This window comes from Sturnira hondurensis, unplaced genomic scaffold (assembly GCF_014824575.4).
Source record: "Sturnira hondurensis isolate 20B ecotype Veracruz unplaced genomic scaffold, ASM1482457v3 Scaffold0005220, whole genome shotgun sequence".
Lineage (NCBI taxonomy): Eukaryota > Metazoa > Chordata > Mammalia > Chiroptera > Phyllostomidae > Sturnira > Sturnira hondurensis.
The window spans coordinates 7,461,044-7,487,630 of record NW_028077851.1 but is presented as its reverse complement, the minus strand read 5'-3'; the positions used below and the strand labels follow the sequence as shown (position 1 = coordinate 7,487,630).

Sequence of the window (26,587 nt, the reverse complement as noted above, 5' to 3'; positions counted from 1 at the left end):
TCATCTGGGATACTGAAAATACAGAATCTCAGGCCCCACCAAATCCACCAGGTCAGAATCTGCATTTTAATGCAGATTTAATGCATTTTAAGTCCTAGGGGACTTAGGTGGTCAGCATGCACATTGAAGTTTGAGAAACCACACTATACTATCCTACCCAGAAAATGGTCCCAGAAAACCCGGACATCTAGCAGTGTTAAAGATGAATAAGAATGTTGTATGCATGAAAACACAGGAGACCATTACAGTAATCACCTCTTCCTTTGTAAAACGCTTTAGTGGTGGAAGTGTTTCCACATAGACCAGCTGCACTGGAAGCAGGAAAGTTCTACGCCATCATGTCACACATATATTGCGGCCCTTCATACATGAACGGGTTCAGGCTGCTGCTTAGCCCAAGGGTGTGTATCCCTCTCCAGGGTCTGGCACAGCCAAGCCTGAATGCGACAGATGACAAAGGTTCGCACACTTGCTACTCTGCAGTCTCCATAAGTTTGCTCCACTGAATACTTCTTCAGCAGCGCCCCTGGGAGGTCGTTAGCTAACGTGCCCTGTAGGACCACCACAAAGACAGTAGCTACTGACCACTTAGTGCCCGCCACATAAAATAGGGACTGTTCTTTTTATTTTTAGGATGATAAAACTAAAGCTTAGACAGGCTTAACCATTCATTTCCCCTTTAAATGCACATAGGAAATGATAGAGAGGAGCCTGGAGTTCGCTCTGTGCATCAGAGGGGGATAGTTGGTGTGATTCTCAGGCAGCTTATTGGGCAAATGAACTGGATTAATCTGGTGGGCATTTTCTCAACCCGACCAGTAAGTGGCAAAAACTGGAACCCCACCATAGCTGTGGTGCCTGCAAAGGTCCTACCATCTCTCTTGATCAGTGATGCCCACCTGGGCTGCACAATGCATCACAGGGAAGCTTTTAACCCATTGCCAGGCCACGCCCCAGCCCAGAGAGCAGAAGCTATGGAGGGCAACTCCAGAATTGAGAAGCACTGCTGTACATTCTGTTGCCAGTCTGGGCCCCCAACCTAAGGCCACGGACACGGCTTTCTCCCCCAAACCTGCACTCCATATAAATGAAACAGCCAGGCTGGAGGAGGGCAACACTCTAACTATTTTAAGTTTATATCATAACCTTGCAATTTCACATGAAACAAAGAGACCAGCTTTTCCCTGTACTGGCAAATCCCACCCCTTTTTCAAGAGGCAAGAGTGGAACTTCAGTGTCTCTTTCTAGAGGGATCTCTGACCAGAACTCGCTGTTCTCCTGCGGCTGTCAGAATCCCATGTGTGTGCTTCTATTTAAAAGTCGTCTATCTCCAAATGCTTGAGGCAGCAGACAATCTGGTTTCTCCTTCACTTTTAGTTAGTTTGTGCTGGAAATAAATTTCCATATTTTATCTGACAAGTGGAGACAAGACCCTGCAGAAAGGCAGCCTGGGAGAAGACCCTTGGGAACAAAGTCGATACTCAGCTCACATGCCCAGGTGCATCTGAGTGGATGGTTAAATACGCAGGTACAGAACTTCAGTGCCAGGTAGGCCATAAACACTGACCTGAGCAATCCCAGCACCCCCCTTCCCTGTGTCATTGCGCCAGCCTCCCATGACTCGGCTGGCATGGCCGAGCAGGGGCTGCAGGCCGGCTCAGCTCAAGGGTCGTCATGTTGATCGCTGTCACCTTGTGCAGCACAGTTGTTCAATCTCCTGATCATCATCCCTGGGTAAAGTTGATGCTTAGGAGTCAAATGACCTGGGTTCCATCTGGGTCTACTGTTTACAAACTTTGTCACGAGGTCTTAGTGTCCTCACCCACAAAACGTGAAGTTTAAAGAAACTGTAAAGTGTTTTGCACCACGACCAACAAACGGTCCTCTTGTTTTTAAGTTTTTTGCCCAGTTATGAATAATAGACGGCCACATCCCTGACTCTCTCCTTCTTCCATCAGCTAAGGCTCTTTCATGCCCATCAGATCTATGAAGTTGTTCCAAAAACGCAGTGAGAGTCTAGTCACCTAAGACGGCTGGAAGGCCCAAGCTGCTGCTTTTGGAGTTATTGTGGTTGTGGTTGTTGTTAGGGATGTTCAACTCTCCCTCCCACTTCACGTTTTGGAAATACATTGTTAAACATGCTTCCTATTTCCCCTGAGACCACAGTTGCCATTGTATTCCATGAATCCTTGGTGCTGCCTGAACCTGGATCTCTTTCTTCCCAGTACCTTTTCCCCACCGTGCAATGGCGACTTCACCTAATGCTCATATCTCCACTCTGGTTTTCTGCTAGCTTCTGCCCACCCCCATTGCGTACATTATTAGCATTTGGGGACTTTTGGTTTTGTGGCCAGAAATGATGAACTTCCTGGGTCTATGTCACAAGTAGATTCTCTTTCATTTCTCAGCGTGTCATGGTCAGTCACTATCTCCCTACCTCAGGGCCCTCACTACCCATTAGGAGCTGGAGTTCAAGTTCAACTGTCTTATCTTTATAGCTGTGAGTTGCCATATTTGATGACACAATATTATGGCACCATGGAGAATGATATCCCATCACTTCTGTCATATTCTATTTGCCAACAGCAAGTCACTAGGTCCAGCCCTCACCTGAGCAGAAGGGACCATACAGGGTGTAACGATCACAAAGCAGGGATCACAAAGCAGGGATCACATTTTGGAAGCTGCCAACCACAGTGCAATGGTGCAACATGACATGAAATTTTAAAAGTCACGTGGCTTTAGCAGCAAACTGTTTAGAGATGACTGTCCTCTGCCACATTATTCCCAAACATCAATACCACACAGAAAATCAAAGAAATCTAGGGTAGAACCATAGGTAATAAGTAACAAATTCACGAAAATGCTTAAAATGACCACTGTTTTCTGGAATAAGAAAACTTTACTCAATACCTTGTAAGACTCCACTGAAAAGAAAAACAGCAAAAAGGGGATTCCACAGTAAAGTATCATCATGTCCTATATTGGACACAGGCACTTTAATGCTAGGAAGGCTTTCATGGTGGGAGAACACAAAGAAAATTCTTGTTTGGGCATTAGGCACCAAACATTGTCTTAAGCATAACTCACTTTCATTTGACCTACTAAATCAGTGAACACACACCCACTTCTGCCATCTATAGTGTTTATATGGAGCGAGGCAACGTATGGCCCCAGATCCCTCCATCGAAGACAAAAATGCTCTCACACCTGCCCATTCACTGGCTCCTTACAAAGGAAGTACTGAGTCCACGTTGCCTCACTAGGAACACCATTTCCCTTCATTTCCTTTCTGGGATGTAGTACCTGGCTTGGTTTCCTTTCCCCTAGACATTTTTTCCACTTAAATTGAAGCCACTTAATTGCCTTCTATGGGGTCTGTCTCATGTTAGAGCAACGATTCTCAACTGTGGTGATCTTGTCTCATGGGATGTTTGGCAATATTTGGAGACATTTTTGATTTTCACAACTTGGGGGGGGTGGTAAGGTGGAAGGTGCTATTGGCATCTAGTGGGTCAAAGCTAGAGATGCTGCTAAATAGTCTGCACTGTCACAACAGCTCCCCCACATCAAAGAACCATTCAATCCCAAATCTTATTGGTGCCAAGGTTGAGAAACTCTGAGTTAGGGTCAGTAATTACTTATCCTATTCAAGGGTAATTGAGCATCTTTTGTTTGGCAGGGAAGTAAATTCAATCTCAGGTAAACCTGGGTTCTTACCTTGCTCTTGCCTTGCCCCAGTTCTAATCACTGGAGGTGCTGTACTCAGGTCTCCACCTTGGTATCCCAAGTATTGCGCACTTGCAACCCAGGTAGCTATCTCGCTCGGAGGCGGTTCTTGCTTGCCCAATCCCACCAGAGCTACCAACTCAGAAGCTAAGCTCTGAGAGCTCAGACAAGGATCCCACCTCTGATTCACAAGCAGTGCGAGCCCAGGCTTATGTCTTTTTCTAGAAAACCTCTTCCTCCTCACCTGCTGGATCCTGCATATCACCCAACCCTTCCTGGTGCTCCCTGCCAGTCCATCTTCTGGCCCACCATTCCTGACCCACCTCCATGCCATTTGCTCCACTTTCTGATGCCACGTGTCTGGTGTCTTCAGAAGTTCTACAGCCTAGCTCTACCCACAGTCTAGCTCTCTGACCTCCCTTCGTACAGTTAAATGTGGTCCCGTTCAAACTTCTGTTCCTTCCCCGTCCAGAAGTGTAGTTTGTAAGAACTTGCTTCTCCTACTCTGATCACTCCTTTTGCTCAATGACCTCCTGTTCTGACCCATGAGATAGATGCAGCTACATACTAAGTTATATCAGAAGCCATGGCCGAGCAGGGGCTGCACAAAGAAAATAAGTGCAGGAAAAGGATAATGACAGCTTTTACGTAGGTAAAAATGGCAAGCACGAGAGCCTTTTGGCTGAAGTTTTCGATTTTCCAAAGACTGTTTTTGTTTAGTTTTTTGTTTATTTGTTTTTCAAGCTATAGTGTCAGGGAAGAGAATATGCTACCTCAAAATATGCCATTTGGGCATATGGATGATTTTGAGCTGAAGAAAATTGAGAAACAGCAGATGCTAAAACTAACTTTCTACTCCCCTCCACCCATTTTCCTAAAAGCAGACCATAAAATTTCATTTGTAACAATGTCTCCCTCGTTCATACCAGGAAGAGGAGGAGAATTCCTAAACTCTTAATCACTGGGGACAACCCTGAACCCTTCTCAGCCCAGAGACAGCACTGAGAGGGAACTAGATAACAAACTTCCCTAAATAACCATCATCTTCCATTAGTTCCCTCCCATATATTTACTTTCCCACAGCTTGACACCCCTTAAAGCCTTAACCCGTTTTTCTGTGCCTTGTCACTTCGCTACAGATTTATTGTTCTTTGCTAAGATGCTCTATAAACTCCAACTTCTCACCACCCCTTTGAGTTTGTTGAGTTCCTCCTGCATATATGTGCTCTGCTTGTGTTAATGAACTCTGTTTTTCTCTTGTTATCTATCTTTTGACAGTTCAATTTCCAGGGCCCCAACTTCGAAAACTAGGAAGGCAGAAGAAAAGGTTTTTTTTTCCCTCCACTACAATAGACACTATTGAAAAGTTGGCTCTAGTATGTTTAGGAAGGTTTATTAAGATCTCATTTTGAAGCCTATTGTCTCAGTCAATAAGAAGAGAGGTTCACTAAAGGCCTAGAAGAAAGACTGGGAGAAATGATTACTAGATTCAATGTGGCGTCCTGGATGGGATCCTCAAATAGAAAAGGGACATAAGTGAAAAAAACTAATGAAATTCAAATAAAGGCTGTGGTTTGGTTAATTATAATGCACCAATACCAGTGTCTTCATTTTGACAAATATGCTACAGTAATGAGAGATGTTAACTAGCCCTGGCTGATGTGGCGCAGTGGATTGAGCACTGGCCTGTGAACCAAAGGGTCTCTCCAGTTCGATTCCCAGTCAGGGCACGTGCCTAGGTTGTGGGCCAGGTCCCCAGTAGAGGGCACGCAAGAGGCAACCACACACTGATGTTCCCCTCCCTCTCTTTCTCCCTACCTTCCTCTCTCTGTAAAAATAAATAAATAAAATCTTTTTAAAAAGAATTTCAAAAGAAAAAAAAGAAAGATGTTAACAATGGGCAAGCAATGTAAGGGATTAAAAAAGTAAACAAAGGGGAAATTTGGGGAATTTTTATACTGTGAAGAAACCCTTTAAAAATGATAACGACGTGGTTTTTGTTTACTTTTGTTTTTAAGGAGATGGGATTCCAAGGCCACTTCCGTTTCCTCCCTGGTCCAGATGTCATCTCTCAGGTCAAGACTGGGAGGCAAGCGTTTTGCAAGAGAACCGTATGGTTGGGCCTCATGTTCTTCTTAGCTCAGAATGGTTTGAAACAGATGTTTCCATGGCTTGGGACACAATCTTTTTCCATGCTGAGAAACTCACACCCAGCCTCGTGTGTATTTGTTCATTTGTTCCATATATACAACCTTCTGTGGTAACAACAGCGTTCAAATGACAAACATATGAAGTCCCAGCCTCAGTGGCCTGACAAAAGGGTTCACTGTTATCAGAAAGGGTCAGCCAGAACCCTACAGGAAGAAAAGATGTGAGTCTCACTCCATAGTATTTTCACCTGGGGAGAGGCCAAGCATCATTTCTCAGGGAGCAGACCTTCCAGGCAGTGAATAATTCCGGACGGTTTCACCCAAGGTGTTTCCTCGGGTAATGTGAGCATGCGCCGTTAAGGGTGTTCTGAACATGTCATCTCTCTGCAGGATGATAAGGAGCCTATTTAAGGATCTGCTACTGTTTTACACAGCATGCATACACCGTCTTCAAGGAAGACTGTGACAGCTTTTTAAAATGGAAGACCTCATTTTTATTCAAGAGCACGCCTGTTTTAAAAGCATTTGTTTAACCAATACTAAAATATTATTCAAGAAAATGAAGCCAATCCACACGGCCCGGGTCTCTCTTGCGAGGTAAAAGCACCAACCTTCTATAAAGAGATCAATAGTAATCGATAAATAAACCTGGGCTCAGAATGAAGTCACTGACGATACAACTATTAGAATAACTTGAAATGATAAATGAAAATGATAAGAATAAGGTGCTATTTCCTTCCTTTTTATAGCATGTTGTTTTTATGTTCTTGATAGCATTGTAGCTCTTTACCTGCTTGTCTCTGCCAGGCGAAACAGCATGCGTGTGCCACGGCGCTGGACATGGGAGGGTTAACTTTCTTTGTACAGCTTCGTGATGTGTACATGCCCCAGGGCCTTATGCAATATAGTCTTGGTGGAATCAATAAGTTACAAGCTGAGCTCCTTGATTTCCCTATGGAGTCCCAGAACCCTTTCCTTGGGGCTGTTGCAGCATTCACATCACAAGCTACAGAGATCAAGAGAAGGGCAACTATCTCCACGAGAATGCCTGCCAGAACTAGTTATTGGCATTTTTAAAGATGTGGTATCCATGGTACGGTGTAATCTTGGGTTTCCCAGCCTTAGCACTATTGACATTTGGAGCCAGCTGAGTCTTTGTTATAGGAGCTGTCCTGTGTGTTGCAGGATGTTTAACAGCATCCCCGCCTTCTGCCTGCTTGATGCCGTCAATATTCCCCCAAGTCATGATAACCAAACTGTCCCCAGACATTGCTCAATGTCCTCTGGGAGTCACAAGAACATCCCTCCCTTCTCCTCCCCCACCTTTGAGAACCACTGCTGTAGTCAACAAGGCAGAAATAGTTGGCCCAGAGCAGCCAGGGAAGAGGCTAAAACGATCAACTACAAAGAAGTGCTTCAGGTTTAAAGGCTTTAAAAAGCCCAGATGTTACTGGCTGTCTAACACAAACAAGATGCTGCAAACACAGGGAGTAGGGCAAGCCCATGGGATCTCTGCACAGGAACAGCCAAACACTGAGTGTGAATCACGGCAGTGGCACCGAAGTGTACTCACTGCGATTATGTACCTCACCACTGCGCATGTGCAGGAAAAACAAATGCCAGAGAAACCGTTACTTTAAGTGCATTTCAACCCTGGACCACATCTCTCCGTAATTCTGTGTGACGAAATGAGAAATAAGTCTGAATCATTTCTGCTGCACACCAGTGTTCGTATAGTGTCACAAGGAAACGCACTCAGTGACCTTCGAGGTACCAGTATTTGAGTCACCAGCTAAAGTAGCTGCTGTTTTCATGTAATACCATTTTCACTTGAAAGGGAAACTGATGACCACTGGTTTCTTTCAGACTTGGAGATTAGGCAGACATTTTCTCGCAATGAACAAAGTGAGCCTGTCACTTTAAGGAAAACAATGGTCAGTATTTGTTGCCAATAATGAAATTTGAAGCGACAATGAAATGTTTAGAAAACTTGAATCTGCCCCCATGGGCCTCACGATCACGGCTTCACCACACTTAAAGGCATCTCTGATGAGATCAGTGGTATTATTAATGAGTGTGGTTTTTATATTACATAAGAAAGATCCGCAATTCTCAATGAACAAATAGTCCCCAAATGACCAACACATGAGGTTACAAAAAAATGCGTGAGTAAAATAGTCATTCAAAACGTAAAATAAACCAATAAATATTAATGTAGAGAGTATGAAAAGTTCATTATTATGCTTTCAAATTTTATAATATATCTTTTCACTAAGAAACTTGTCTCAATTTGACACAGTACCAAACAAGAATAACCACAACTATCTGAAAAAGCTGTTAGTGACTCCTTCCATTTCCAACTACATATCTGTCTTAGTCTGGGTTTTCTCAATATTTTTCAACCAAAACAGCATTTCACAATACACTGAATACAGAAGCAAATATGAAAGTCCAGCTGTTTCTGTCAAGGCAGACATGAGAGATTGTAAAAATGTATGCCAATGCAATTCTTCTCAATAAATTGATTTTTTATGTTAGAAAATATTTATTTTCATAACAATGTATTATATTAACATGTAAAGTGTTCATTGTCGCTATTTTTAATGAATACATTAAATATTTAAATTGTTTTCACAGCTTTTATTTCTAATACAGTAGACATGGATTGATAAAATCCACATAAACACAAGCTCTTCGAAGACCTCAATGATGCTCAAGTTTCTAAATGTCTTCCAAGACCAAAATGTTTGAGAACTACTTACTTGCATTGTAAATAAAGATTTCTGTTTTAAAATTTGAAATTGCTGATAGTGTTATAAATAATCTGAGGTTAATATCGAAAATATATAAGCAATTCATACAACTCAAGAGCAAAAAAAATAGATTATACAATGGACAGAGGACCTAAATACATATTTTTCTAAATGAGACATACAAAAGACCAATGAGGTACATGAAAAGATGCTCAACAGCTAATCAACAGAAAAATATAAATCAAAACCACAATGAGATATTGCCTCACACCAGTTAGAATGAGTTTTATCAAAAAGACAAGAAATAGCCCTGGCTGGTGTAGCTCAGTGGATTGAGTGCGGGCCTGAGAACCAAAGAGTCACCAGTTCAATTCCCGAGTCAGGGCACATGCCTGGGTTGCAGGCCAAGTCCGCAGTGGGAGGGACATGAGGAGCAACCACACATGGATGTTTCTCTTCCTCTATTTCTCCTTCCCTTCCCCTCTCGCTAAAAGTAAATAAAGAAAATATTTTTTAAAAGACAAGAAATAACCAGCATTGGAAATGATGTGAAGAAAAGGGAACATTCGTTCACTGTTGCTGGGAATGTCCATCGGCACAGCCACTACAGAAAACAGTATGGAGGTTCCACAGAAAATTCAAAATTAATCTACTATATGATGCGGCAACCCCACTTCTGGGTACATATCCAAAGAAAATAAAATCAGGATCTCAAAGAGGTATCTATACCCTCATGTTCACTGCAGCTTGACTCACAATAACCAAGACATAGAAACAACCTGCGTCCCTGGCTGTACGAATGAATAAACAAGATGCGTACACACCCAAGGGACTATTATTCAACCACGAGAAAGAAGAAAATCCTGCTCTCCGCAACAACATAGATGGACCTTGAGGGCATTCTGCTAAGTGAGATAAGTCAGAGAGAGAGAGAGAAGTGAATACTGCAGGATGTCACTTATATGTGGAATCTAAAAAAGCCAAAGTCAGAAACAGAAATAGCATAGTGGAGGCAAAAGGGTGGGGGGAATGGAGAGCTGCCAGTCAATGTGTACAAACTTCCATTTGTAAGATGAGTAGGTTCTGGGAATGCAGTGTACAGCACGGCGACTATAGATAACAATACTGTGTCGTATACTCGAAAGTTGCTAAGAGAGTAAATGTCCTTAAATGTTCTCATCACAACAACGGAAGGTAAGTATGTAACTTGATGAAGGTGTTAACTAACCTTACCAGGCTAATCATCTTGCAATATATTCATGTATCAAACCTTTATTTGTATATCTTAAATTTACGCAATGTTTCATGTCAATTATAGCTCGATAAAGTTGAAAAAAATGCAATTATAAAGAAGCCAGACTATAGAGTCTGTAGAGATGGGAAGGCAGATATACCTCAATTATTTAAATAATAACTCTATTTAGTAAAAAATTACTGTATAAATTATAAATCACAAAAGTGGAGAGCAGTCACTCATCCAAATGTGTGCACCTGTTTAGGAAAATAGTAGAATCCAATTATCAATGTCATGTCCAAATGCCTATTTCCAAATACACATAACATTAAGGTGAGGGAAAAGTCGAACAGGTAAGTGCTAATCGAAAGATGACTCTGATTCATTTGAACTACTTAGTGCTAATAATTTAACTACTAATCACAAATAAAAACATTTCCAATCTTGGAAAAGAGGTACTCTGACCAGACTGAATCATGAATGCACTGCTCTTTGTTATATTATTCTCTATATTTTCTATGTTTGAGATATCTGATGATAATAAAAGGAAAGGAGCAAACCACGTTGGTAAATTGGGGAACGAGAGTGACATTCAAAGTGAAAACAGAAGGGTAAAGACTGCCAAATAATACGATTTTAATAAAATTTCATCTTTCTTGACCCACACATTTTTATTCTTCTCCCCAAACCCATAATGTAATGGATTTTATCTTGGAGCAGGGCCTCTTCTCCTTCCTGTGTTTCGGGGCCCATTTCTACATTTACTTACGGGAAGACATCAGAGAATCGGAGACATGCAACCCCTACTTCCCCGCCTGGGGTCTCCGGGGAACTCCCCACAGAGCTCCTGCAAGTGTCCTGCTGTGCCACGCTCTACACACACTCACAGCCCTACTGACTATTTTTACTTGAGGATTGGCTACTAAAGGAAGCCTGCTCTGTTCTGGGGCAAAGGTCTGGTTTCCTGGCAAAAAGACAATTACCCCAGCAACTACTCCCTCTATTTTAGATACATGGTTTAGCTTCTGAGAGCTTCTGCCGGCTCCCCTCTACAGAAGTAGTGAAAGACATTAGTGTTTTGTGGTTGGTCGGAGATGTTGACGGAGCTGATAAAATGCAACTTTAACACTTCTAGCCCTTATCCCTATTATTGTTCCAAATCTTTTTTTAGGGAGTTTGTTTTATTACACAGGGTTTTATTTTTGGTCCGATTAACATATAATGAAACACAAGTTTCCATGCACCATCATTCCATGAGTTCTGAGAAATGCTTGTCACACCGGCTACCCCAAACCCCTATGCAAAGGAATCATTACTTGTACTCCAGAAAGTTCCTCCCTGCCACTTCCTTCCCCCACAAAATACCCTCTCCTCCTTATGAGCAATCACCATTTGATTTTCCCATCTTGTTGAATTTTGAAGTGTATCTTGGACTTGGGGAGGAAAGAGGCAAATTTCTGAGAGTCCTTATTCATTAAATCAGTTGAGTTGTGGATTTATCCAAAGGGGCTCTGCGCAGCCTTGAACTGCGAGCCAAAAATCTCTCAAGTGGGCTTATGATGAAGGCTTGCCCAAAATCCATTCCCCCCCTGAGGTTGCCCCTGTTTTCATGGACATACCTTGGTGCTACAACCAGGAGATGTCAGTGTTTAAGGGCCAGGGAGGAACAAAATATAGTTAAGTAAGGAAATCAAGACTCAAAGTTTAAAATCTAGCTCTTCATTGGAACCTACCATTTTTATGTCTCTGTTTTATATCAAAAGGCTGCAGACTGGGGATCTAAATTTTGAGCCTACCACCAACCTGGACTGTCTATGACCTTGAATAAATGACTTCCCGTCCCTCAAATTCTTCCAGCTATAAAGTGCATATCCCTGTATTGATTGCTACTATAATGGGTAGCGTAAATCTCACAGCCACTGTTTTGGGGAAGATAGTTTATTTATATGTGTCCAGTCTTCTTCAGCCTCAAGGAAATAAAAAGTGGTTCTGATCCATGATGTCTAATGAAATGAAAGCAGAATCCTTCACAGTGTAAGAGGCTTCAAAGAGCAAGTTCAATGACCCAATTAGCCTTAAACTTATGGGCCACTTCATGGGAGAGAACAGAGTTTCCACAATTTTGTTCATTATTGAATAAATCTGGTTATTTTCTATTTCCTCTTAGATTATTTTTCAGATGGCATTATTCATGAATATGCAAAAAAGCAATGCTGCCTTCCTAACTCTGCTGAAGTCACTTCTGTATTGTTTTGTTCATTAGAATTTGTTCAGGAAGGCTTCATTTGCATTTGGTTCGTACAATAACATAGCTGCGAATGGTAATGACTCCCAAACAGTACTTTGTTCCCAGAGAATCACACACCAGAACATTGAGGGGGCTGACTTTTGTCGTGGGAACTCAGCTGTGCTGTTTGTTCTGACAGAAACCAGTTTTCCCAGGGAGCAAGCCCTTCTCTCCTGGGCAGCCCAGCGTCGTCTTCTGTCCCTGTTGGAATCTCTATCCCTACATGGCCTTTCTTCCATCCTTTCTCTTTCCTACCCCTCTGCTGCTCATGAGGATTCAAGTAGAACCTCAATGTGACTATCCAAAAAAGCAATAAAAAAGTTAAATAAGCAAATCCTAACATTTAGAAACCTCTCTCTCCTCTCAGGCTGCATCTGTTTCGTGGTGAATCTGGGTTAGGAGGCAAGAGAACGCAGGTTTTGTGCATTTGGTGCCTCCAAGTACTTTCTGCAAACCCGAGAGAGGGTTGTGATCAGGGTCCAGGCCTGAAATGAGGCATCGCACCCTGCGTGTGTGGCTAGAATTTGAGAGCGTGAGAACACCGATGAGTGATTTAGGAGTTCAAGTTTCCAGTGCCTGATCTGGGGCTAGAAATGCCCCATCTCCAGAGCCTCAGTATCCTTGGCTGGACCTGGGAAACCAGGACCCACGTACTTACAGAACTTCTCCTAGGCTTGAACATGCATAATTCCTACCCTACCTGAGGGCCTTGGGAAAATGCAGGTTCTGATCCCCCAGGTCTTAGGGTGGGGGTGGGGTTGCCTACAGAAGGCATTTCTCATACTTCCCAGGGGCTCCTGATGGGACTGATCTGAAGACCACAATTTGAAGAGCACATTCTGAGGCCAGGAAGGGATGAGGTGCTTGACTTTCAAAAATCTTTTTGAGTTTTTCCCTGACCCGTGTGGCTCAGTTGGTTGGGCAGCGTCCTGCAAAGCAAAAGGTTGCATGGGTTGTGGGTTCATTCCCCAGCTGGGATATGTTCAGGAAGCAACGCATGGATCTTTCTCCCCCTCCCCTTTTCCCTCCCTTCCCCTCTCTTTAAAAATAAATAAATAAATAAAATCTTTCTAGAAAATCTCTTTAAATGCTCACAAAGTTCGATGAAGTTGGTATTACTCCCGGCACTATGGAAAGAAACTTGGGCTCAGAGACGTCAAGAGCATGTCCTATGTCACACAGCTGATGAGGGTCAGGGTTGAAATCTGAACACAGGAGCCTCCGGTTCCCTGCCCAGTGAAGGCACTGAATTAAAGCAGTGCTTCTCGGAGTGTGGTTCCCAATCTAGCAGCATCAGCATCACCTGGGAAAATGTTAGAAAAGCATATTCTTGGGCCCCATCTCAGACCTACTCAGTCAGAAATTCTGGGGGTGCACCCTGCCATCTAGTCTAATAGGTCATCCTGTTGGGTGATCGGGCTGCAGGTTCTATGCTGAAAGTCACTGAATTAGATCATTGCTTCTCAGACTTTACCGGGCACGTGAGTCCCCTGGGATCCTGTTAAAATGCAGATTGTCATCGTGCAAGTCCCTCTTCAGTACAAGAATGGCTACACAAAAATTCACCAGTTTTCATAAGTGTTTTTAAAAATGCACGCTGATATGACAGCTGTCGCGGTACAATCTAACAAAATTGTTTGGGATGAAGGTAAAGACAATGAAGTGCTACTCGACCTGTCATATGGAAAAAACAAAACAAACTTTTTGGCCAATCCAACAATATTAATATGAAAAAAACAGTTAAGTTTTCATGTAAGAAATGATTGCAGAAATTCACACCAGGTCAGCAATTCACTTACCAACAGGGGTTTTCCTATGTCCTACTTCCATTTGTGAGGATATTTTTAGTTATATAATCTGTCCCTAGAGAAAAGGGAATAATGTTGTGAATTAAATGTGTCTGATAAATAAATGGATGGAGATCTTCCTCTTGATGTGAACACTTAATGTAAATTTTTTTTCCAGGAGCCATCCTTGGTAGCTCCCGAATTAGGTTCTTGAAAGGTTTTTTTAATCAGTTTTAGTGCTCTGTATTTAACTGTAACCTCAGCCTTATCTCTATTTTCTGAATGCCAGCAATTCTGATAATGAGAACAGTTTGTCTCATTCAAGTGTCAAACCCTAGTAGCTGCCTTACGAAGACTAAGGAGGAGCATCCGGTCTTCAAGTCAGAAAGGCCCCCTCCCCCACTCCACCGGATGAATTAAACAGAGCACTGCATACATTTCTACATGTATCTATTCCTTGTGGAATGGAAGCAAAATGTCACACCTCATTTGAAACCTGCCCACATTGTCTCACTGCAGTTTGACATCTGAAGGCTAATCCTGTTTAGAGCAGGGAATAGTATATAGATTAGCTCCATAGAAGACCACCAAGGGCAAGCCCTCCTCCTTTTTTCTTTGAAAGAAAGTCTAATTGTTTGAAATGCATGAAATCCATTTGATGGCAAATTGCTATTTCAGTCACAGAAGCTACCTCGAAATCGCAAAGTAAGAGAATATGTATTGACGTTTTTTTAAGCTCAAGTAACTGTTTCATGTTGAATTGCTGCATGAACTCGGAAAAAAATATAAAAAATGTATGCTTTTTGCTTCTAGTACATTTCAATACCAGATTTCAGTGTGATAGAAAGTGATGGTTGCCATAGCAACAGGGCAATGCAGGGGCTGTGACTTTGCCTATCAGGAAGCTGGCGGGAAGAGCAAGCCTCTCTGATCACAAATAACTGTCTTGCTCATTGCCACCTCATTATTTCACCTTGTACATCTATTATCTAGAGTTGGGCTCTTAAAATTGCTGATCAGCTATCTAAACTATAGGCTCCACACTTTTCTCTTGGTAATTCCCAGAATAATCAAGTAGAAGATAACCAAAGAGCGGATGTGTCAGGTATCTCGGGTCTGAATGGCTTAAGAAATCAATGGATGAGATTGGGGAGCTGAAGTACACCATATAATTAGCAAAAGGGGAAGCCATGTAATTTTGAATGAGACCATATGATGATAGATAGTTATTTTTCCAAATGATAAGAGAATGATTGCTTTGGATTAAAACATCACACACACGGTCCAGTGTAAGGACTATTATTCTACCTTTCCACAAAATGGCTGACAGCATTCAGTATATTGGCACATCAGTGTGGAAACTTGTCTTATTCTCTTAAATTATTAGCATGTGATTCTGTAACATAACAATATCACACTCAAGCACACCCTATGACATTTTAGGTGAAATGTTCAAAGTAAAACTATCAATTACTACACCCATATTATTGCCCAACCAACCATACTCAAGCAAACGTTACTTCTGCCGGACCCTGTATTTTTATAAATTTATGAAAGTAATTTATCTCACTCACAAGTAGTTAAGACTTCTGTATTTTCCCACTATGACTTCCCTTCCTTGTATTGGGTAGCACTGGAGATAGCCATGGCATTTAAAAAAATCTGACTAAAATAAAGTTGAATTGGGGAAAAATTCGGTTTAACAGGATATATTTATGTTTTATACTTATTTATTACTAGACATCTTGATGTAGAGATGGCTTCCAGGAATACTTCTGCCATCTACTGGGATGGCTCATGTGCAATCATGACATTTAAAGCCAGAGATGAAAAATATTAATGTGTGCTGTCATACCAAGAAGCACCAAAAATGTGAGGTCATCGGGGAGAAAGAATTACAGAAAGCCAGAATCTCATCTGTGGAAAATCTTCCAATCAAGAGATAAATACAATCATAAGCAGAGGATTTCATTTTCAATAATCCCAACTCAAAATGGAAGTTCTCTTTCATCAGTAATAGACTATGATATCTCAGTATATATGATTATAAACTCACTATACAGGAAAATGATATATAGGTGAAATATATTTCATGACATATTTCAAAAGTATGAAATATATTTTCATATGATATATATTTCATTACATATACTTCATGCATATCATTTTGGTGTAAGGGTGAAACATATATGCAATATATAATATATATGAAATCAATAAAAATATTTATCATACTTATATATTTGAAATCAATAGAAGTTACACTGATATGGAGAAATGAATTATAATAGAAAGATTCTTTTAGATCATAACAAATCAATACTACATGAAGATAAATAAATTTGAATACAAGTAATGAATAAGCTCTTGGATTGTTTGCTAGTTCAGTTAATGAAAAGGAGTGGATTATATAAACATGTTTGAAGAAAATTACATTTCTTGCCAATTTGACAAGAAATAGTTTTTTAAAAAAGATTTTATTTATTGTTAGGGAGAAGGAAAGAGAAGGAGAAAGAGAAGGAGAGAAACATCAATATGTAGTTGCACTCATGTGCCCCCTACTGGGGACCTGGCCTGCAACCCAGGCATATGCCCTGACTGGGAATCGAACCACGATCCTTTGGTTCACAGGCCTGCATTCAACCCACTGAGCTACACCAGCCAGGGCCTCCCCCACATTTTTGGTGACAAGTTTTGTCACCCACTGCAGATATTAGACTTCTTGGATGTCACCTGACCCCAAGGGAGTTCTGGTTCTTTGAGCCTTCAAAACAGGACTGGAGAAAACATGAGAAGCGATTGCTACCCAAGAGAAACGCCTGTGAACAAAGTTGGATTTGGCCCAAAGAATCTCTAGGGAAGGCTCCTTGTTTGCAATCCTGGGCGTCTCAGGAGTTCTGAGCTGTTGCTGTAGTGTCTGGGGTTAAGTTTGTTCAGCTCTAAAGGGCACCCTGGAGGATTCAAAATCCCCAGTGGATCCTCTAACAAACTTCCCCTCCCAGCATCTTCTGGGCTTTTGAAGACAGCTCAAGTGCCCTGACTCCTTTGAATACCTGCAGGCCCCTGGCTCTGAAACCATCTCACACTGGAGAACAAGTAGCTGCTCGGTCCCTCCTGAGGAAGGTCAGTGGGGAGGAGCCTTCTATGGGTTCTCAGGGGATCAGGTTAGTGGTTGCCTTGCAACAAGCTGGCACAAATCTCAGGTAATCCAAGGCCTGGCTTCTAAGTTCGTCTTGTATATGAAGTACAACTCGAGGTAGTGAAATAGCTCTGTAAATACTTGCTATTCTGCAATGCGCCATGCAGTACATGAGGCCCAGGAGGCACCATGGGAAGGGTAGATGGTGAGCAGGGTCGTAAATACGCAGCTCAGTGGTGCTGATGAGTGAGTAAAGTTGAAGGTACATGGTAAGCACACCATTGATGTAATGCATACTAACCATATATTTTATATTGATTTTTAGAGATCTAGAGAGGGAGAGAGATTTGTTTTTCCACTTATCAATGCATTCATTGGTTGCTTCTTGTATGTACCCTGACCGGGAATCGAACCCACAACCTTCGCATATTGGGACGATGTTCTAATCGGCTGAGCTAACTGGCCAGGGCATACTGACCGTATTTTGAAGGGACGTGTGATTCAGATCACAGCTCTCTCTTCCCAGCTACACAGGCTAGCCCAGTTTCAACTCCAAGTCAACCTTGACATAGATCTTCTCCCTATCGAATCCAGTGAAACATAGATAAGTTACGGGGTGGGGGGGGGGTTCTAAATTTTTTTAAAGATTTTATTTATTTATCTTTAGACGGGAAGGGAAGGAGAGAAGGAGAGAAGTATCAATGTATGGTTGCCTCTCGTGAGTCCCCTGCTGGGAACTGGCCTGCAACCCAGGCATGTGCCCTGACTGGGAATCGAACTGCGATCATGTGGTTCGCAGGCCCGCACTCAATCCACTGAGCTACGCCTGCCAGGGCGATAAGTTACAGTTTTGCTGAAGGTTGGGGAACCATTTAAGGAACCATTTAATCTACGGCACACTGAATCCCTTTGAAAACATACTATAGATATGTGTTTTCCTTCAAATGTCTTCTTCCAACCCCACCCTCTCCTCACTCCCTCCCCAAGCAGCCTCAGACTGCTTGCTCCTCCCTCTTGGCCTCTAATAGGAAATCTGAGCACTGGCTCAACACTCAGGCCTGAGCACTTCCTTTTCTCTATGGAACCTCATAAAGCTTTTTTCAATGTCTCAGCTGAGGTGGGTCTCTCTACAGAGGAATTCTGGTACAGCTGCTAAAACGATAACTATTTCTCCACATGACTACATAGATAAAATAGGAAAGAATACTGCTATTTTACCACAGACATAATAATTGATGGTATCCTGCATGGACAACATATATCATTACAGTTCTCTGAATGGGACCTTTATTTTCATAAATCCACTTAAAACTTAATTTTAGTATTTTCTCCACACAGGTCCCATTTAAGGAAATTTGGAAAAGTCATAAAAGTTGAAAGAAAAGGAAACCGAATCAGCATCCTTCCACCACTCACATTACTCATTATTCACATTTCTGTGAATTTTCTCCCAGATTGTATATGCACTGAAGTAAGGTTTTTGTTTCTTTGTTTTGCAAACATAATTTTAACCACCCCATATATACATGTTTATACACTGCTTTTAAAATGTAGGTCCTAAGTGCTTTCCAAGTTATCACATAGACTTCACACATGTCACTTAAATGTCCACACGACCGACACAGTCCATGTGGACTTACGACATTAGCTTCCTTTTGCAGCTATATAACAAATTCCTACACACTTAGCAGCTTAAAGCAACACAGACTTATCCGACGCCTCTGGAGGTCTGAAGTCTAACATGGGTCTCGCTGGTCTGAAACCCAGGTGTCGGCAGAGCTGTGTTCTTTCTGGCACCACCAGAGGAGGATGCCCCTTGCCCTCTGCAGCTGCTAGAAGCTGCCTGCATTCCTTGACTCGTGGCCCCTTCCTCCATTTTCAAAGTCAGCAACCTTGTATCTCTGGGTGCCTTTCTTTTCTACTTATAAGGACCCTCGTTATGACAGTGGGCCCACCCAATAATCTCACTAGCAGTCTTAATTCTCTCAGCATCCTCAATCTCTCCCTTTAATATGTAAGATGCCATGTTCTCAGCTTCCTGGAATTAGCATGCACGGAGGCATCTTTGGGAGGCCGTTATTCTGCCTACCATACTTACCCATTTTTTATTATTGGACTTTCAGGTTGTTTCTCATTTTTCACGGTGATATATAACATTGTAATAAATGTCATTGTTCAATTTACGTGCTCCTTATTAAGTAAATCCATCTTTACTAGCTGTAAATCTTTTCTCTTAAAAGGATAAATTATAGAGAAGCGGTATCCTGGGTAGGTATACTGGATGCTGCTGGCATTGAAGTAGTGTGACTTAGCAAAAAATAATACTGACATGCTAGACCATTCCCCATCAGCATTTGCTAGCTGAGCAATTTTAGGCAAATCACATAATGCATCTGAAAAAGTCCATCTGCAAAATGAGAAAATGACACTTACCCAGGCAATACAACAGGGTCAAATGAGATGATATAAGCTATGGAGCCTCTTCGTGATTAGTGGTCATGGCGGTGATTATCATGATTATGATAACAATCATTGTGATCATCGAAAGTGGATCAGATAGCATGGCCTTATTGTTTCCAATATTTCTAGTGATAACATTTGGCACCTCAAATCACATATTTGTCTAGATGCAGAATGAGAAACCAGAAATGTAATTTGGGTATGAATTGGGTTGGGGAAGAGTGCTGTTTTTTGACATTTGAATTATTCAAAATACACTTTGTCTCCTCCTTGAGTCCCCACAGCCATCCCGGCCTCTGTGTGGCTCTACCATTGTACCAGACAGGCTGTCACTCATTTCCAGGAACGCTCTCCTCCCAACATCCACTTGGCCCCCTTCTTCTCCTTCAGTTCTTTGCTCAAAATATCTCTGCATACACAACCTCTGTGGACCCACCTCAATAAAATTGTACTACCACCATGGCCCGGGGCATTCTCCGCCTATTTCCCTTTTTTTCTTTTTTTTCTATCACCTGTAGGGTGTAAGTTTCATGAGGGCAGGTGTTTTATTTGTCTATTTTATTTGTGCCCATGCCTAGAATGGTGTCTAGGATATACTACGGACTCATAATTTTCTTAAATTGTTAAGTGTAGTCTGAGCATTTTATCCACAGAGTCATAAAAAAGAATTTACCGAAGAACTTTCTTTAGTAGTACTTTTCCCTGTAAGGCAGACTCTTCACACATACCGTATTTTGCCATGGATAATGTGCACTTTTTTGCTCAAATTTTTGAGGGAAAAATAAGGATGCACATTATACATGGGTAATGCCTGAAAGACCTTGTATCTGTCCTTGTGTTTTGTAATTATTTGTTCCATAAAATTTCTTGTACTGAATGTGCTCAAAAATAAATGCTAAAATTCCTGTGTAATAAAAAACAAATATCTAAATATAAATGAATAAAAAAATTGAATTAAAAAATTAATATGACAATTTTTTCCCCTGAAAGTTTGGGCCCAAAATGTGGGTGCACATTATACATGGCAAAATATGGTAATTCAGACAGCAACAGTCCTGGGGGGAAAGCAAGCAAATACAAAAGAATGTACACATTTATGACGCCTATATTACAAAAATAAATGTCTGAGTGGACTGTTTCTTCTACTCAGATTTTAAAAACTTAAGTATAAAGAGAGAGCCATGTTTCGTAGTTTGCAGTGGCTGGGCGTGGATAAAGAGCCAAGAAGGAAGGCATAACTAAAGATCCGCATGAGGATAAATTCACGTGGGTGCGCCCCTCAGGCCTGCGCTCCTCAACTAGGAGACGTCATCAGTAAGCATGCCTTGGTTCAGTGTTGAAAAACAGAAATAAAAACACATTGGTTTGTGGTCTGTCCGTTTAGTGGAAGTCAATGGAGAACTGGTTCATTCAGCATCCTCTCCACACATCGTAGCAGGCAAAGCTTGCATTAGAGACCAAAGCCATGCATAGTGTATTAACCCTATTTATTTTTATGAACTTTTCATGAACTAATTTTAATTGTCCTTTACACACAGCACCATGCACCCACCATGGCCCCTCCCGCTCAGATCCGCCTTTGTTGTACACTTCTGCATTTGTAACTTGTCTACTGCTATCCCCCCTGCTCAGAAAACTAGAGCAGTCTCTAATCCCAGCTTCCTGGCTCTGCTCTCAGCTTTCCCTTCCTTCCTGTCCATCTACTCCAGGCATATGTCATTTCTCCTAAGGCAAGTTTTCAAAGCATCAAGATAGATAAAGTTCTGAGGACCATAACTCTTGTACACTCCCTAAGGAGAATTTTTTTGGTCTTGGATCCTGCATTCCTAACAATGAAACTGCGCCAAGGATGTATTTCAAAAGTAAAGGCAAGATATATCCCTGTGTGACTAGGAGCAGATAAACAGCTCTCAGTTTAATCCTAGCAAGAATGAGCGAATGGACACCAATACTTGGCTTAGTATTTCACTAATGTCATCCCTTTCCCATGCAGTGATACTCTTTTGTGACTTATTTTGGGCGTGTGTCTGTCTATGTTTATGTCTGTGTGAGTATGTCTGTCTGTGAGTTTCTGTGTATGTGTCGGTATATGTATTCTCCTGGGACACAAGGCTTTAGTTCTGGTGATATGGAAGAACTTTTAGAAAATCCATGTGAATGTTCAAGGGAAGGAAAATCACATGCTTATTTCTGGTGAAAGCGCATGTGCGCAGCATGATTTCCACTCACGAAGATCACCCCCTTCAACCAAAGTGGTCAGACCGCTGCCAGGACAATGTGGGAGGAGTGTTTTTCCGAACGCTTTCAATGCAGGCCAGTTTCACTGCACTCCCATCCTGCACAGCGGCTGTCCTGGCTAAGCCTCCGTACTGGGGTTAAGACGACAATAGATCCAAAAGTCAACTGAAGTTCATTGGCAGCTGAGGCCGTCCAATTTGGGCCTGGGTTACTGACTGGTGAGGATACGTGGGCCATTCTAAGAGAGTTCTAGGATTAAATATGGATCTGTATGTCAGGCAGTTTATGTGCACACCAGAATATGAAACTGGGAATCCTAGATGGGAGACTCCAGCAGATCCAACCCAAGGCTGGCGGACCAGGGACAATCCATGGGATGGTTAGCTAATATTTCAGTTTGAGGATAAAATTCAAAAGACTCACAACTCCAGGTATTTGGAAAATGGGTTCGATTTCTCTCTGGATGGTAAGTTTAGCTTGAAGGGAAAATAAGTGAAAGGGAATGATTCAAATAAGTAGCAACAATTCGCCAGCAAAGGGGACTTTGGGAAATGAGATCCACAAATTACTGATGAATTACAGGAAATACTAGAAAATTTATTTTGTGTTGACAACCAAGAAAAAACATTTCTTAATTCAGGGCCTATAGCTCTTCCTGGGTTTCTGGTATGTGGGCAAAGCTGTGCAGTAAAAAATGATTGGTTTGGGCAGTAAAGGGTTCCCAGGAGTTAAAACTCGTCCCCACACATTCTGAGTGGAAGAACTGAGTTGGGAATCTTTCAGTCAGTCAGGGCCACAGGGAGACCCAGGAATCTTGAAAGCCATGAAGAATGAGATATAATGAATAAGGAACATAAAGTAGATGAAGAATTGCTTTTTTCTTTTCAAGTCAGCCCGACTCCTATCGGCCTCTCATTGGGATGCAGCAAAGCTTAGTAGCGTTTTCTGGAAGATGAACACTTATTTCATTAAATTCTTTTATGTTATCTAAAAGCTCCCAGGAAAGAAAAATGATATACATTCATGGGCTTTATAATTAAGGATTTTCAGAAAGTCTGGGGAAAATATTTTCAGATCTCAGAGCTTCTGATAACAACAGTCCACTTTTATCTCAGACCGGCAGGGCTAGAACTGGTATGTATAGAAAAGATGACAAGAGCTGTCTAATGTGTGGGAATTTTGAAGAGACTGCATTCACCCAGCTTCTATTATTATTCTAAGAAAGCTTGGGTTAGATTTACTGTGAGGCTGTGCATAGGATTGCACTACAAGAAAAATGCTGTCAGGAGACAAAATCTCTAAGGATGTGCCCAGACCTGCAAAGAGACCAGACCATTGGTGGTAGAATTGCTAGCAAAAGAGTCTTTGCTGATCCAGATGGATAGGCCAGTCCTAGGGCTTCAGACATCTTGTTGGCACAAACACCATTTGCAATAATTAGCATGAGAGCTGGTGACTGGGTTTCCTCCAGCTGGTCTTTTTGGCTCCCAAACCAAGGGCTTCCTCCAACAGTTCAGACCCATCCAGTTTCATTTCTGGCTGGAAGGACCCTGATACAATGGGAGGTTCAGGTTCTTTTCATATTCCCCCTTTGCTCCTACCCTATGGCTTGACTTAGCACCTCAGTAAAAATAATTTTTAAAAAAACGAACTAAAAAGAAAAACAACAAGTGAATTCTTACCTACATCCTGCTGCGTCTGCCCTGGGTAAGCAAGGGCTTGTGTCCCTTCTCTTCCTGCAGGATGGCTGTCTGTCCTTCCATTTGAGGTTAGTTGTTTGCCCTGTGACCTCTGCTGTCTGATGGAGTCAAGGAAAATCTGAACTTGCAGTTTGACTGGCTTTTTGATGCTGTCAGGATGGGAGCAACACTCTCTCTAGCCCTGTGCATCTTCAAGAAGCTGGAGGCCCCTCCCTGGGATCTAACGAAACATCATGGTTTGTCTATGGGTCTCTGTCTCTAGGCTGCCAAGTAATGCAGGCCCAGAGCTGTGGCTTCTCCCTGGGATCCCCTGGTCTGACATGGTGCCAGGCACATAGTAGGTGCTCAGTGAAAAACACCTGCTACTTCTGCTGTATTTTCATTTTAAGTAATTCCCTCCTCCCTCGCCCGCTGAAGAACAGCAGCAGCAGCAGCACCTGGGAGCTTGTTAGAAACGTGCATTTTCTGGTCCCACTGCAACTACTGAACCTGAAGTTCTGGGGGTGGGAGTGAGAGAAACAAGAGAAATACAACTGCTTCTTTCTGGCCCTTTGGAGACAATTGCTGTGGCTTCAGCTGAGCAGTAATGACACGGAGCAAGTGAGGAGGCTGCCCAAAGAGAGGTTTTGGGCTGCAGCCCTGATCTCATATCCTTGGACACACCTCACACTTTCTCAGCTGCTTTGTCCTTGCTCATTTGGTTTTCCAAATCTTGCATCAATAACCTCAAGTCTCCCTCCTTTCACTTTAAGCAGAAAAATCAGTGCCAAGTAAACTTAAAAAAAAAAAAAAAGGATGGGCTTTTAGAATCCAGCCCAGTGGTTTTCAGCTTTGGCTGCAGATTGGGATCACTTGAGAAGCTAAAACAATTTTAAAATAAAAACAAAAAAGCAGCAGAAGAATTCAGACCAATTAAATTAGCATCTCCAGAAGTATTGTACTTTGTCATTTTTGTTTGTATGGTTTTTTAAAGTTTTCCATGTAATGCCATGAGCCAAAAATCTAGGAGAGAATCAACACCCTGGCCTTGGCCTGGTAAAGAGACTCTGCCCTCATTTGTTTCATGAAATAAGCTGAATCCCAATGATACTTTCAGAGTAAGACATTTCTCCTCTCTGGGCACCCTCTTCCCAAAGCCAGGCATGTGTGCTCTCTCCACATGTGACAATGAAGGCCAGCCAGGCCTGTGTGTCCATTCTGGGCACAGAGACATGGAGTTGCCTGGGTATACTGGGCAAAGGTCTGAAACACCCCTAAAGTGGAGAGAGTCATCCAACATTTTGTCTTTGGATTTGAAGAGCAAAGAAAACACACGTGCTCTGTAACTGGTGATGATCTTGAACTCCCTGTCATGGAAGGTGGTGAGAAGGTTCTGACAAGTAAGGCGTTGTTGACTAGAGAATGAGTTTTCACTTTTAATGAACGTCTTGCATTTTGCCTTGGCACACCAGCCAGCATGGGGGTCAGTGAACTAGGTCATTTATTCTGCTAAACTTCACTTACAAAAGCAGCTCTCCTGTCAAAGGGTGGACTTGCAAACCTTTGCAGAAGCAGTGACCCATTAGCAAGGTATCTGCTCTTTCTGCCTAACAGCTCCCAATGGGTGCACGCAAGGAGAAACGTGGGACCAGGGTTAGCACCCATGCAGCATGGGCACTGAGACGGCCAAGCATTCCACCCCACTTCTGTAACAGCCTCTGCGGGCTGCTCTGCTCAAGCATCGCCACCCAAACCCTCCCTTCCTGCCTCTCTAGTTGAAGACTGCAGCCTTATCTTCCACAGCCCCATGCAGCTCCATCATCTGTGCATCCTCATCTACCAACATCATCTGGTCCCTTACAGCTGGATTACCCAGAGCCTCAGCCAGACCCGTCATGTGGTCCCACCACACCTCTGCAGTCTGACCTCCCATGGCTTCAGGTAGCTCTATGAGCTGGTCCTAAAAGGAACTTTCCACGTCTACCTCCCGCGGACTCCCTCGCCACATCCCACTTTCAGTGTTGCCGCTGAGAATCACAAGCAGAATCAACTGCATTCCTATTGGTTCCCGTAGGGCTTTACATGTACATGCATATAGATACTAGAACTTTTCTCATTTTATCTTCATTGTTTATAACCCCTTCTCCCTCAACAGACTATATATTCTTTGCACTCAATTTCTCAGTCTTTAAAAATGTATAGATTCTTGTCGGTTCAATTCCCAGAGCACATGCCTCGGTTTCAAGCCAGGTCCCCAGTCGAGGATGAGGGGGTACGAGAGGCAACCACACATTGATGTTTCTCTCCCCCTTTCTCCCTCCCTTCCCCTCTCTCTAAAAATAAATAAATAAAATCGTTTATACACACACACACATTCTGTGTCTCAAAGTACCTGACATCAGTAAACGCTTAATTAACATTTAGTGGCTTCACCTAGACACATGTCAAAATTGTCTTGCTTGGTAGTTTGACACTGGATGGAGAAAAGTGGTGCCCCAACCTAGAGGATGGCTGAGGCACGTCTGGGGGCTCACTGCAGTTGGAAAGAGGCCATTGCACAGGATGGTGTGGCTCACAAACACAGAGTGCTGTTGAGCAAAGTTGGCAGACACTGCCCAATGGGAACAGGATGTGAGCCACAAACGCAGTTTTAAATGTCCAGTGGCCATGTTTAAAAAAACGTAAAAAGCCAAAAGAAACTGGCGAGGTTCATTTCAGTAACACCTTTTATTGCCCACAACATATGCAAAATATTGCCCTTCCAACATATAAGCAATGTAAGATTATGAAGGTATTTGATATCCCTTTGCTTATTTATTTTGCATCAGGTCTTTCCAATTTGGTATGACTTATACAAATACTGCACATCTCACTTCAGACTGGCCACATTCCAAGTGCTCAACAATCTCAGTGTGGCTCCTGGCTGCCAGATGGGACGCACAGTCTAGAAGCTGAAGCAATGCAGTGGAAGGAGAAGGTTCACCCCTTCTCCCAGGCCTCAGGGCAGGAGGAGAGGGAGCCGGTCTCCCCTGCCTGCCAGTCATAAGGAACCTGGGGAGTGGGAGGCAGCTGTGGACCAGGGCAGGGGTGCCTCAGCAATCTCACAGTTTCAAGACAGACGCAGCAAAGAG

At 42.5% G+C, this 26,587-nt stretch overlaps 1 long non-coding RNA gene across 1 annotated transcript in view; it reads right to left on the bottom strand.

Moving 5' to 3' along the window:
- Positions 1-1,074: 1,074 nt before the first annotated feature.
- LOC118987230 (uncharacterized) overlaps positions 1,075-26,587 on the bottom strand; it is a 177,640-nt gene continuing 152,127 nt past the window's right edge. The window contains exon 3 of the long non-coding RNA XR_005066523.1: positions 1,075-1,817. This is a non-coding gene — a long non-coding RNA (uncharacterized LOC118987230). The remainder of the gene's footprint in view (positions 1,818-26,587) is intronic.